Raw genomic sequence first — 11657 nt, 5'->3', positions numbered from 1 at the left:
CGGTGACTGTAAAGACTTGTCTAGTTGATCAGTGCAGGTTTTTTTTTTTTTTTTTAAATAACATTAGGGCTTAACATATTTATTAAAATAATTTTGGAGATATTACAGTCTGATTACAACCTTCTTATTCTGATTACATTTTTAGATTACAGTCTTAGATAAAGAGACAAGTTGAATCCACTCATCTAATCATCCATGGAAACAATTGGTGGTAGCAATGGGGGTGAAAATACAAGTACGGCTGCTACTGCACAATCAACGATTGATCCAAGCAAGGATCCAAAAAGGAGAACTAAATCAAATGATCCTGGATGGAAATATGGGTATTGGCCTGACGTATCAGACAGAAATTGGATTAAGTGTACTATTGTGGGAAGGATGTCAAGAGAGGAACAAAACGATTGAAACAACATCTTATTGGTGGCTATGGAGATGTAGCCAAGTGTGTGAAAACAACTGAAGCAATTGCTAAAGAGATGAGAGATGCAATCTTAAAGAACCAGAGGAAGGGGAGCCTTGATTGTTTGGATGATTTGAATGTTAGTGATGGACCTACAGAAGTAACCCGTTCACAACATAATATAGTATCTGATTTGGGGGTCTCATTTCCTATCCCTAGCTCTGGGACAACTTCAGGAAGAAATAAAGCTATCATTCAAACACAATCCAAACAACAAGTAAGGGGTCCCATGGATAAGCATGTGAGGAGGACTCCTGAAGAAGTGGTTGCAGAAAGGAGGGATAAAGGTTCATATCAAACAACAATGGAGAACCAAGTAAGAGGAGAAGAAGAAAGAGATAAACTTCGTTCTTATTTTGCAAGGTGGGCTTATGAGAGTGGTGTTCCATTTAATGCTTTGAAGTTAAGGAGTTTTGAGGAATTGGTAGAGGCAATTGGTCAATATAGACCAGGTTTCAAGCCCCCTTCAATTCATGACTATAGGGGGTCTCTATTGAAGTCTGAAAATGATAAAATTGATGATATAAGGTGAAGTATCAAGGATATTGGAGGAAACATGGGTGCACACTCATGTCAGATGGGTGGACAGACAAGAGAGGAAGGCACTTTCTTGTCAACTGTCCGGAGGGGACTTTTTTTTTGGAGTCTGTGGATGCATCTAGCCAATCACAAACAACTGAAATGTTATTTAAGCTACTTGATAGTAAGGTTGAAGAGATTGGTGAAGATAATGTGGTTCAAGTAGTCTCTGATAATGCTGCCAACTATGTTGCAGCGGGTCGACTACTAATGGAGAAAAGGAAGAGGTTATTTTGGAGTCCATGTGTAGCTCATTGCATAGACCTTATGATGGAGGAAGTAGGCAAATTACGCTCTTATATGTCTGTTATATCGAAGGGCAGGAAATTGACTGCATTCATCTACAAGCACACTCGTCTTCTTAAAGCCATGAGGCAAAAAACAGGAGGAGACTTAGTGAGGGCTGGAGTGATTAGATTTGCCTCTTCCTTTTTAACACTCCAGAGCTCATACAAGCACAAAGAATCTTTGAAAAAATTATTTGTTGATGATGAATGGTCCCGTTCTAAGCTTGCATCTACAGAGGCAGGGAAGAGTGCTTCTGAGACTGTGTTTGCTACAACATTATGGAATGGTGTGATGGATTGTATAAGAGCATCACAACCTCTTCTTCAACTCTTGAGGATTGTAGATGGTGATGAGTTGCCTGCTATGCCTGAAGTATATATGGCAATACAAGTGGCAAGGAAGAACATCAAAAAAAATTTTGGAGATGATGAAAGGAAATGGAAGAAAATCATAGCCATTGTTGATCACCGTTGTGAGACTATGATGAATGGATCAATATATTTAGCTGCCTTTTTCCTCAATCCAAACAAGTTCTTTAAGGCAATAGAAGATAATCCTGATAATGAGTTGGACTTAGCTCAAAAAGCAAGTGATGCCTTCAATGATGTTCTTGTAAGGTTGGTGCCTGATGAGACCTTGCAAGATAAGATCATTGTCCAGGTTGACAAGTATACCACTGTTCAAGGAAGTTTTGCAAAGGACATGGCGATTAGACAAAGGGACAAGTTGAATCCTAGTAAGTATATTTCCTTTTAAAGTTCTAATTAGTTTAGAACTTAAAATGTTGATTTTTTACTTAACCTTTTTTTTATATTATATATTTATAGTCTCTTGGTGGTCTCGACATGGAAGTACTGCTCCTGACCTTTCAAAGCTTGCATTGCGCATACTTGGTCTTTGTTGCTCATCTTCTGGTTGTGAGCGCAATTGGAGCACATTTGAATTTGTGAGTATTGACTATTGAGTTCTGATTACAATAGTACATGTACTTCACTTAATATGGTTTTATTGAAGATAAGTAGATAACCTCATATTATTAATGTTTTTCAGATTCACACCAAGAAGAGGAATAGGTTAGAGCATCAGCGGTTAAATGATCTTGTCTACATTCAATATAATCGCCGACTTTAAGCAAGGTTCCAAGAAAGAAAAGAACAATGTAGAAACTACAATCCATTGTTGCTCGATGATCTTAATTGGAGTAGTGAGTGGATGATTGGTGAATCAGATGATGAATTAGTTCATCCTGAGAATGATATCACTTGGAGAGATGTTGATAGAGCACTTGGAGCATCTTCATCATATCAAGACCACAATAGACCAAGGAGGGCTCTAGCATCTACCAGTGGAACCAATCTTTGCTATACCCGGCGTGGTAGGAGGGTTGAGCTTGAGGATTCGTCAGATGAAGAAGTGGATGAGATGAGTGAAGAGGATATTCGTGATGATGAAAACATTGAGGATGATTATGGCATAGCTCCAAATGATGCAAGCCAGCAAGCCAGCAACAGAATGCAGACGAAGAAGAAGATTTTAATTTAATTACTGATTTGGATTGAAAGTCTTTGAGTCTTAGAACTTTGACGTATTTTGAGTCTTTAAACTTTAAAGTTTTTTGAGTCCTTGAGCTTTTAAGTATTTGACTTTCATTGTTTACTAAATTCTTAGCATTTTAGTTTATTTTATGTTTTAGCTTCATTGAAGTTTAAAGTTTTTTAGAATGATTAAGAATCCCCAGGTTAGTCACTTCTCATCCATTTAATTTGGCATCTCGATTTTTACTTTCGATGTATTTTAATTCTAAGTTCTTAATTACTTCTTTGACAGGAGTAGAAATATAGTGGATGACCTTAGGGCTTAGGCACTCATTATGGCATCATAGAGGTAAGTATAATAAATACTTGTATATTTTATGTCTTCTTTTCTTTATATTTATAATTTTGTTTCATAATTATGTATTTATATTATATGTTAATATGTTAAGATGATTGATGATTGAATATTGATGATTCATGATTGATGATTGATGATGAATTGATGATGAACTTAGTTTATTCACTTTATTGATTTGTTTTCTTGATGAATATCTTACATTGGTATGAATATAAACATTTAATATTTATTTAGCATATGAGTAATAGGATTTAACTAGTATTTGAGTCAAATAGATTGGTTTTATAAAAAAAAGTACACAAGAACGCTTTAGTCAATAAGGCGACGCTTTATGCCCGCCTTATTGCTAAGGCGCTCCGACAAACCCTCAAACGCCTTAGTCGCACCAGCGCCTTAAAAACTATGCAAGTGGGTATATTTCAGATGAGTATTCTCAGGTGGGTATACCATTCTAGTCAGCCCATTGCTAATGTTCCACTTGGACTTCAATGGGGACAAACTCATTCTTATAATTAAAATGCATATGCACCCAAAATTACTAGCATGTACCCTTACTTCTTGTACATGGCCCCATGGTGCGTGCAAGTGCAAGTGCAAGGATTGGGTGCACATATTGCACTTGGTACCCACTCGATCATGTCAGGCCAACCCAAGTTCAAGGTCACTCTTGCTACCATGTTCCATATGGTACTTGCGTCAGTTCGCTCCGGTTCAGCCCCTATATGATCAACCAAGTCAATAGGGGTAATTAGATTGGGTTTTAGAAAGTAGGGTATCACAAAGAGAGAGCGGATCAGGTTCACGTACGAGATTGTTCTTGTACGGCCCATGGATTTGGAATCCACTTTCTCTCTCTTCATTTAATAGATTCTAAATCCATGGATCAGGAGCATGCAAGATTATTCTCGTACATGAACCTGATCCGTTCTCAAGCAAACATCCTATATACAGATCTCCAAGAAGATATATAAATTCTTATAACTTTGGATTTTCTCTTTTGGCTGTGCGAAGCTCTTCCACAAGTCCCTAGGTATCCATTCTTTTTCATTTTTTTTTAAAGGACTTGGGTACCAATTCAAAAATATAAGGTTAGAATTAAAATGTTCTTTTACCAAAAAAAAAAATTAAAAATTAAACTGTTTCCCTACCAAGAATAAAGAGTGGTGCAAAAGTAATGCAAATTATTGAAAAATATTCCTCTACATCAACAATTTAAATAATCAAATAAAGTTAGGATAAAAGCCATTTTAGTTGAGCTTAAGATCCTAATCTTTAAGATAAATGGTAGGCTTGTCTTTCATCAAGATTTCAATGTTAACAGAAGAAAGGAAATTAGATAGAGTGCGTGGTCTAGTTTTACATGTGATAGAGTCCGTGGTCTAGATTTCAATATCATTTATATCATACCATTATATAAAAGCACGAAGTGACAAATCTTTCACTTGACTACTTTATCCCATCCTTTTATTTAAATAACATATTTTTTCTCTAGTATTTCTCTTTTATTTTATATATTTTTTTTATAAATTTAATATAATTGGTACCCTTCTATTTATCTTTATTTTTATAATTCAATAATTTTTAAAGTTTAGGGAATGTAAAGGAACCTTATTACCGATGAAGAAGGGAGGACATAAGGGAACCCTTAAGTTACACTTCTGATTTTTGTATGACGTGTGGAGAAACAATATTCTTTTATTTCCACTTGTTGATTTGCCACATGTGTCACCTGAGCATTTAATAGGTTTAATATCAAATGTTTGATCAAAAGTCTAGCCTTTGCAAGTGACAAAAACGGGATCAAAACTCTTCATATATTAGCAATCACCCTCTTCGTTCAAAAGAGAGAAATGTTAATCTATTCCTTTTGCATTCTATTGGCACTGTTAGAATTAGTAATTACTTTGAGCATCTTTCATCTGTAGCAATTATCATTAAGTTTTCGTCTTTTATTCTATCAAGAACTGATTATTTAGTGGATGAATGAATAGCTATTCCATTGGATTCTCATAACGCAGCCATAGAGACAGATCTAGAGGACTCTTGTGAAACTGAAAATTAACATAGTTTCTTGTAAGAGAATAACAAGCCAGTTTTTTTGTCCTATTCTCATATAAAGGTTTGTTTTCTTACCTTCTTGTCTATTCTTTTGCCTGCACCACTATCTGGTGCCATTTTCTATTCTTCTACTGTATTCTTGCCTGCACGATGATAGACCATTTAATTTCAATCTCAGTTTCTCTCTGTCTCTCTCATTGTCTGCTTTTTTTTTTAATATTAATATCTCTTTTAATTTTTTGTATTTATTTTCCAACCATTCATAACATAATCCAGTTAAGGCAATCACCCACACAAAACAATGGCATCCATGATATGTCAACAATCAAAGATCATTCTCATGGAACGGAATCGAATAGATTACTTCTGTAACAACATTTTCATAATTATTTTAGAAAAGTGGAATGGTAATGAAATTTCCATAATTCTTTGTTATGGTGGCATGGATGATTATAGCATTTATGTAATAATTTAGGTTAATTGTGATAGTAATGATATTTATTAAAGGATAAAATGCAGTTAATATGAATTTAAACAACTCTTTCTCTCTCTCTCTCTCCAACGTATACCCACATGTGCATTTGCACGTGTAATTTTGCTAGTATATATATATATATATATATATATTCTAGCAAAAACAAACATGCAAATGCACGCGTTGTGAAAAATGTAAGTATGGGTGTTTGTTAGGACATGATAGAAATGGTGAAAATCAAACCAAACTGTTTAAACCTAGCCCATACATTAAATAAAGCAAAGAATTAAAGAAACAAAATTGGAGAGAATAAGCAAATGGAACTTGCAGAGAACACGGAATTGGTGACCATGAGAGTCGAGTTTTAGAGGGTGAAGGAGGCTTTGGTAGGTGGGAAGACCCTTTTCTTCTTGTAGAGTCACATCTGATTCCGAGAAGGAACTCCTCATCCCCACCTATGGAGTTGGAAGATATTGAGAGGCATATGCCTGATGCATCAAGGCCATTATCATATGCAACTGTGGTTGGGGGTTTGAATCAATCGGTGGTGGAGGCTACTTCCTTGCCGTCAATTGATAACCTGCCTTCACCAACAAGGGTTGGCAATCTGACAAGTATTAGAATCCCACAAGCAGCATATGTCAGGCAGCTTGCCAAGCACAGATTTGCTCTCCTTGGGAGGGTTAATTTCCGATATATTACCATGGACACTCTCAGATCGAAGGTGACATCTGTGTGGGCGTTGAAGGAGGAAGTAATTCTGAAATCTCTTGGGAAGGGATTTGTTCTCTTCCGCTTTCAATCGGAAGCCGACATGATAAGTATTTGGAAGAGAGGTCCAATCAGAGTAGAGGGACAGCTCTTGCGGTTCCAGAGGTGGAGACCAGAATTCAAAGTGGAAGATAACGATATCACACATAGGCTTGCTTGGGTAAGGTTTCCCATTTTCATCTTCATGAAATTTTTCTAGCTTTTATCGTTGAAGATGAAAATTAACCCCTAGTCTACAATATTGCAAGTTTGCAACATAGATGGCTTCACCATGAGAGAAATGGGAAAAAGGGGCAAAGACTAGCTTCCCTGTGGAGAGTTGCAGACTCTAATTTCGATGATATTAGCAGAGAATGACGATAGTTGGAGGCTTTCCAACATCATGACGGCAATCTAAGTAGAGAATGGCGATATCTAGGGTTCTTGTGAGGTGGGCTTCAACGAAATAAGGGTTTCAAATAGTCCACACAAAGATGATGGTAATAGTGGAGGCTATTGCAGCAACGTCAAGACGGTGATAAAGGTAGAGAATGATGATATCTAGGGTTTCTATGAGGTTTCCATGAGGTGAGCTTCAATGAGAGAAGGGTTTCAGACTGTCAACACAAAAACAATGACCCCTTTTTGGGCTCTAAAGGTCAGTCTTGTTATTTCACATCACGAAAGGGTAATTTGGGGATTATATAACATATACTAAGGTTGATGGCATCACTAAACAAGGTTCTCTAATGGAATGGGTACGATTAAAGGAATCTTTAAAATTTAGGGAAGGGGAGTGGTATTTTTCTAAGTATGTGAGGGAAAAGTGGTATTAAGGCAAAGTACAGGGAGGGGAATGTAATTTCTTCTAAATGGAAACAAGCGTTATAAATTATACCAAAAACCTATAAAAATAGAAATCAGATAAATACAAATAGAAACCATACCAAAAAGAGCCTAAGTCAATACATTTTCATTCAACTTTCTAAAGAATATGTGACTTACATATCCCCTTATTTCAAGGTTTCCTTATAATACCGTCCCTTCAAGGCCTAAAATACACGTGCTGCAAAGGGAACCTCTCCCCCCTTAACATATCTACTGTTTTGGTGTGTTTGCATTTTTAGCACATGTATATTACTATACTAACCTTTCATTAGCAACACAGCTGGAGTAAAGTTTTTTAACTTTCCCCCTTCAATTTGATTATATTTTGGTAGGTTTTGTTTACTTTTCTATACACTAATGTATAATGGAATTAGTATCATGTGAGTATTTCTTTACTTGTAGTGATATGCTTTCCACTTTGGAGTGCTACATGTTTGTGTGCTTTAGGACTTTACAACATTTCATTTCCTAATTAGAATGCCAAGTGCAGAAGACTTGTTTTTAACCATGCAGGTTGGCATGTCTAACACCTTCCCTAAACATAACCTCACACTTGACCTAAATTTTACGATTAAAGACTAGCTTTGTCTAATGGAGTAAACCAAGAACAAAGACAATTTTAAGTTGAGGAAGAGCACGTGAGGCCTAGACCCTAGATCCCCGAAAATAGGTGTTGACTTCTTCCTTCCCCCTTCCGCAACAACCCACACATATAAGGCTCCTCATCCCTCCGAACATGCCATGTTGTCTATAGGGACATATTTAGTTTGGTTACAAACATACCCATGTAAAATATAGGACAATCAAATTTTCCATTATAATTTTCACATTTTCACTTTTGACGTTATCACCCTTTTGTTAGTTGTTTTGTTTCTCTTTTTTCAGGTCCCCTTTAGGTTAAACAAAATTGTTATTATGCTGTACTATGCTATTTTCCAGTCACCAAAAAAAAAAATTCATTACCAAAAGCATAGATAAATCAAAGATTTTATGGGCTTACCAAGTTGCCGAGACCACCCATTCCAAGGAAATTGAATAGTCCACCGAGATTGCATTGATTCTCTAATAAGCTTCAACATGTATCTAAAAAAATAAGTCGGATGATAAGATCTCTAAAGAAATAAACTAATATGCGATATATGAAGCTCAACATACATGATGAATTTGAAAAGTTAAACCATCATCAATAAAACAAATGTTTTCAAGAACATACAAACAAGGTACTAAGTAATTTAAAAACTGTTAAAATAGATAAAAGAAATATGGACAAGAAATAACTTAACCAAATAAGGCAAAAACTAACACAACCATGAATGTTATACTATTGCTTATATGAGAGAGATCTGAATTTCAATAAAATAGTAAATTTTTTATTTAGGAAATATGAATGTTAGGGAGAAATTACTTCCCTTCCCACCCCAATCCTAACAATTGATGGATATTATTGGTAAACCAAGGCTATCCAGGATGGGGGAGTAACAAGATTAATTAATGGGTTTTCCTTGCACATTTCATTTTGGGCTGGCGTTTTCTCAAAGAGGAGGCTTTGACAATATTTTAGTCAAAGGAGATTGAGTGACTATTATTGCTCGAGTTAGTTCTCTAGAGGAACCATGTATGCTTGCTCATATTTATGTTAGATTTCAATTAGTCCTTGAAGAATCACATTTAAAGACTGAAAAGAACTTTCAAATATTTGATAAGTACTACCAACCTTTGACTGTGGTATCCTAAAGATACTACATAAGGATACTACATTTGACTAAGTTAGGTACTGAAATGATAATTTGCAAGATGTGGAAGAAAATTCAAAAGTACTATTGAAACTAGTTATTTCCAATGAAATTCCCGAGTCTTATGGTAGAGGAAAAAGGAAATACTCAATAACCTTATCTACTTCTAAGGCTAACGCTGAGAACATTGTAGCCGTAAGATGTCCTCAATTCCTATGGACAGAACAAATTTTTTAGGACTTCGGTTAAAAAATTTTAAATGTGCCCATATTATGTGATATCATTTCATTAAAAATCATGTATGTAAAAGTGATGTGAATATCAAATTTAGCATAACCAAAAACCAGTTTGCTGATATTTTCAGCAAACCTATAAAAGAGGATAATTATTACTCAAGGGGATAACTCTGTGTTGGGATCCTTCAAACACACGTAATCCTTAAATGGTGGATTTTGTCTGCTTTTTTATTCATTAGTTTGTTTTAGTGTTGCTTGCATTTATCATTGCTGATCTCCTTCACTCTATTTTTCTTTGCTTAGTTTATGTTCTACCAACTACAAACCAGACTACTAGGTTGAGAAATTGGTTAGCCAAATCAGTTAGCAATCAATTGGCATGAATGGGTTCAAAACCCAAGGCACGATTTTCTCATTCTAATCTAATTTTATCCAAACCAAACAATTGATTCTCCTTCATTCTTCCGCATTCCTCTTAAGTTCACAAATGACCCTAAGATTCCATTCCTCCTCCTTCAACCTCCTCCCTTGTCCATTTTGTGGTTTCAAAAACAAGAAAAAAGTTGCATCCTCAACCTCAAATAGAAAATTAAGAACCAGGCATAGCCATAGATGTGCTTTTTGTGACAAGAACGGTTGAAGAGCTTTGGATGGTTTATGAGAACTGCCAAATATGTTTCAGTAGGTTTATGGTCCATAGCCATTTGAGCAATTTCCATTTTGGTAATTTATTTGAAACCATAGGTTGGAATACTATATTGAATTGTTAGGAAAATGTGCAATCCGAAGTTGGTTAAACTCTTTTATTGCAATATGAAGGTAGCATATGATGAAGAATTTCTAGATAGATTTGTGAAAGGGATGAAAACTAGCCCCACACTTACTGAACATTTCAAGGACTTCCAATGAGGGAGAAATGGTTAATATTACCCTGGAAACTGTACCGGAGACGTATTAGATAAGTCCAAAGTGTATGCAATGCAACAAATGTCAAATGAAAAAAGAGTAAGTAATTGAGTTAGAAAGATTCAAAGAGAACACTGAACTCTACAGTCAACTACAACATCCTTCCTACAAGTGATGGGAGGGATGGTTAGGAGGAAGAGGGAACCTAGGAAGAGATCAAAGTAGCAAGGGAAAGGGGAAACACTACTTTGCACACTCACATAGAGCTCAAAAACCAATTCCTCGTTCAACCATTAAATCTGATTTCTCCATCGGTTACGACCAATTTATAGAAAAGCAAAAGACATATGGAAATCAAATGAAATAGAAACTACTCTAAACAAGGAAATAAATCAAACTGATTCTAAATGATTCATGAGATATAACAAGACTATCAATGGAAATAATACACAAAATTAGCTAATTTTCTAAATAATGGCATGCCATGTGAGGTCTGACTAAAGGACGTAATAAATTGGAATCATGTTACTCCCTCCATCCAAGCATATACACGAAGAGCAAAGGAAAATCAAAGAAAAATAGGAGAACAATACAAGGAAGTGATGAGCTGGACATCCCATCGCCTCATCTTGCCTAGGTATAATCATCCGAAAAATGAATTAAATTAAAATATAAATAAAAAGAGATGAGATAGTAGCGATGGAACTCAATTGAAGGATAAGAAGACCATGAAGATTGGTTAGTAACACATATTATAAAACATGTATCAAAACAGTACTATTACCAAATTGATAGCAAGGTGCATCAGCCTAAGTTCGAAACAAACTTACCATCTTATTTCCAAAGGGAACCAATCACTTCATAATATGATATAGCACATGTCAAAGCCAATTCAATGACTTAAAACACATGCATGGCAATGAAGAAGATTGTGTTAAGCTAACTAAGATTAACACAAAGAATGTAATTGCACTATATTATCGACAACATTCTGAACTCAAAGGAAACTCAGACCTCAGAGAAATGTGTGCTTCCACAGGAAAAAATTATTAGACATGCCTCAAGGATTAATGTATGAGAACATAAGGGAAAGAAGACACCAGCAACCAGTTTTTATTGAATTAAAATGGACAAAGTCTAACGACTACAACCTGAAACAAAGGGCAGTATGGGACAACATTTATTCAACAAGGAAACCATGAGATTCAACCATCAAAGGAAAAAAAAAAAGAGGAAAAGGAGTAATTTAGCTAGGAACTCTGATTGAGCATGCAACCACAACAGATGAAAACTGACAAGTCATAAAACCAAAGAGGAATAGCAAGTTCTCAATCAAAACGTATCATCAAAAAATTAAATCCATTTGCTACCTATCCGATTCATTTCATGTT

The 11657-nt window shown here is 35.5% G+C and overlaps 1 long non-coding RNA gene across 1 annotated transcript; it reads right to left on the bottom strand.

Moving 5' to 3' along the window:
* Positions 1-3559: 3559 nt before the first annotated feature.
* LOC122065252 lies at positions 3560-11639 on the bottom strand. Its single transcript, XR_006135957.1, has 3 exons — positions 10860-11639; positions 8392-8474; positions 3560-3938 (listed from the first exon to the last, which is right to left on the bottom strand). It is a non-coding gene; the product is annotated as an uncharacterized LOC122065252 (long non-coding RNA).
* Positions 11640-11657: the final 18 nt, after the last annotated feature.

This window comes from Macadamia integrifolia, unplaced genomic scaffold, assembly GCF_013358625.1.
Source record: "Macadamia integrifolia cultivar HAES 741 unplaced genomic scaffold, SCU_Mint_v3 scaffold1941, whole genome shotgun sequence".
Classification (NCBI taxonomy): domain Eukaryota; kingdom Viridiplantae; phylum Streptophyta; class Magnoliopsida; order Proteales; family Proteaceae; genus Macadamia; species Macadamia integrifolia.
This window is presented reverse-complemented; position numbering and strand designations above follow the sequence as displayed.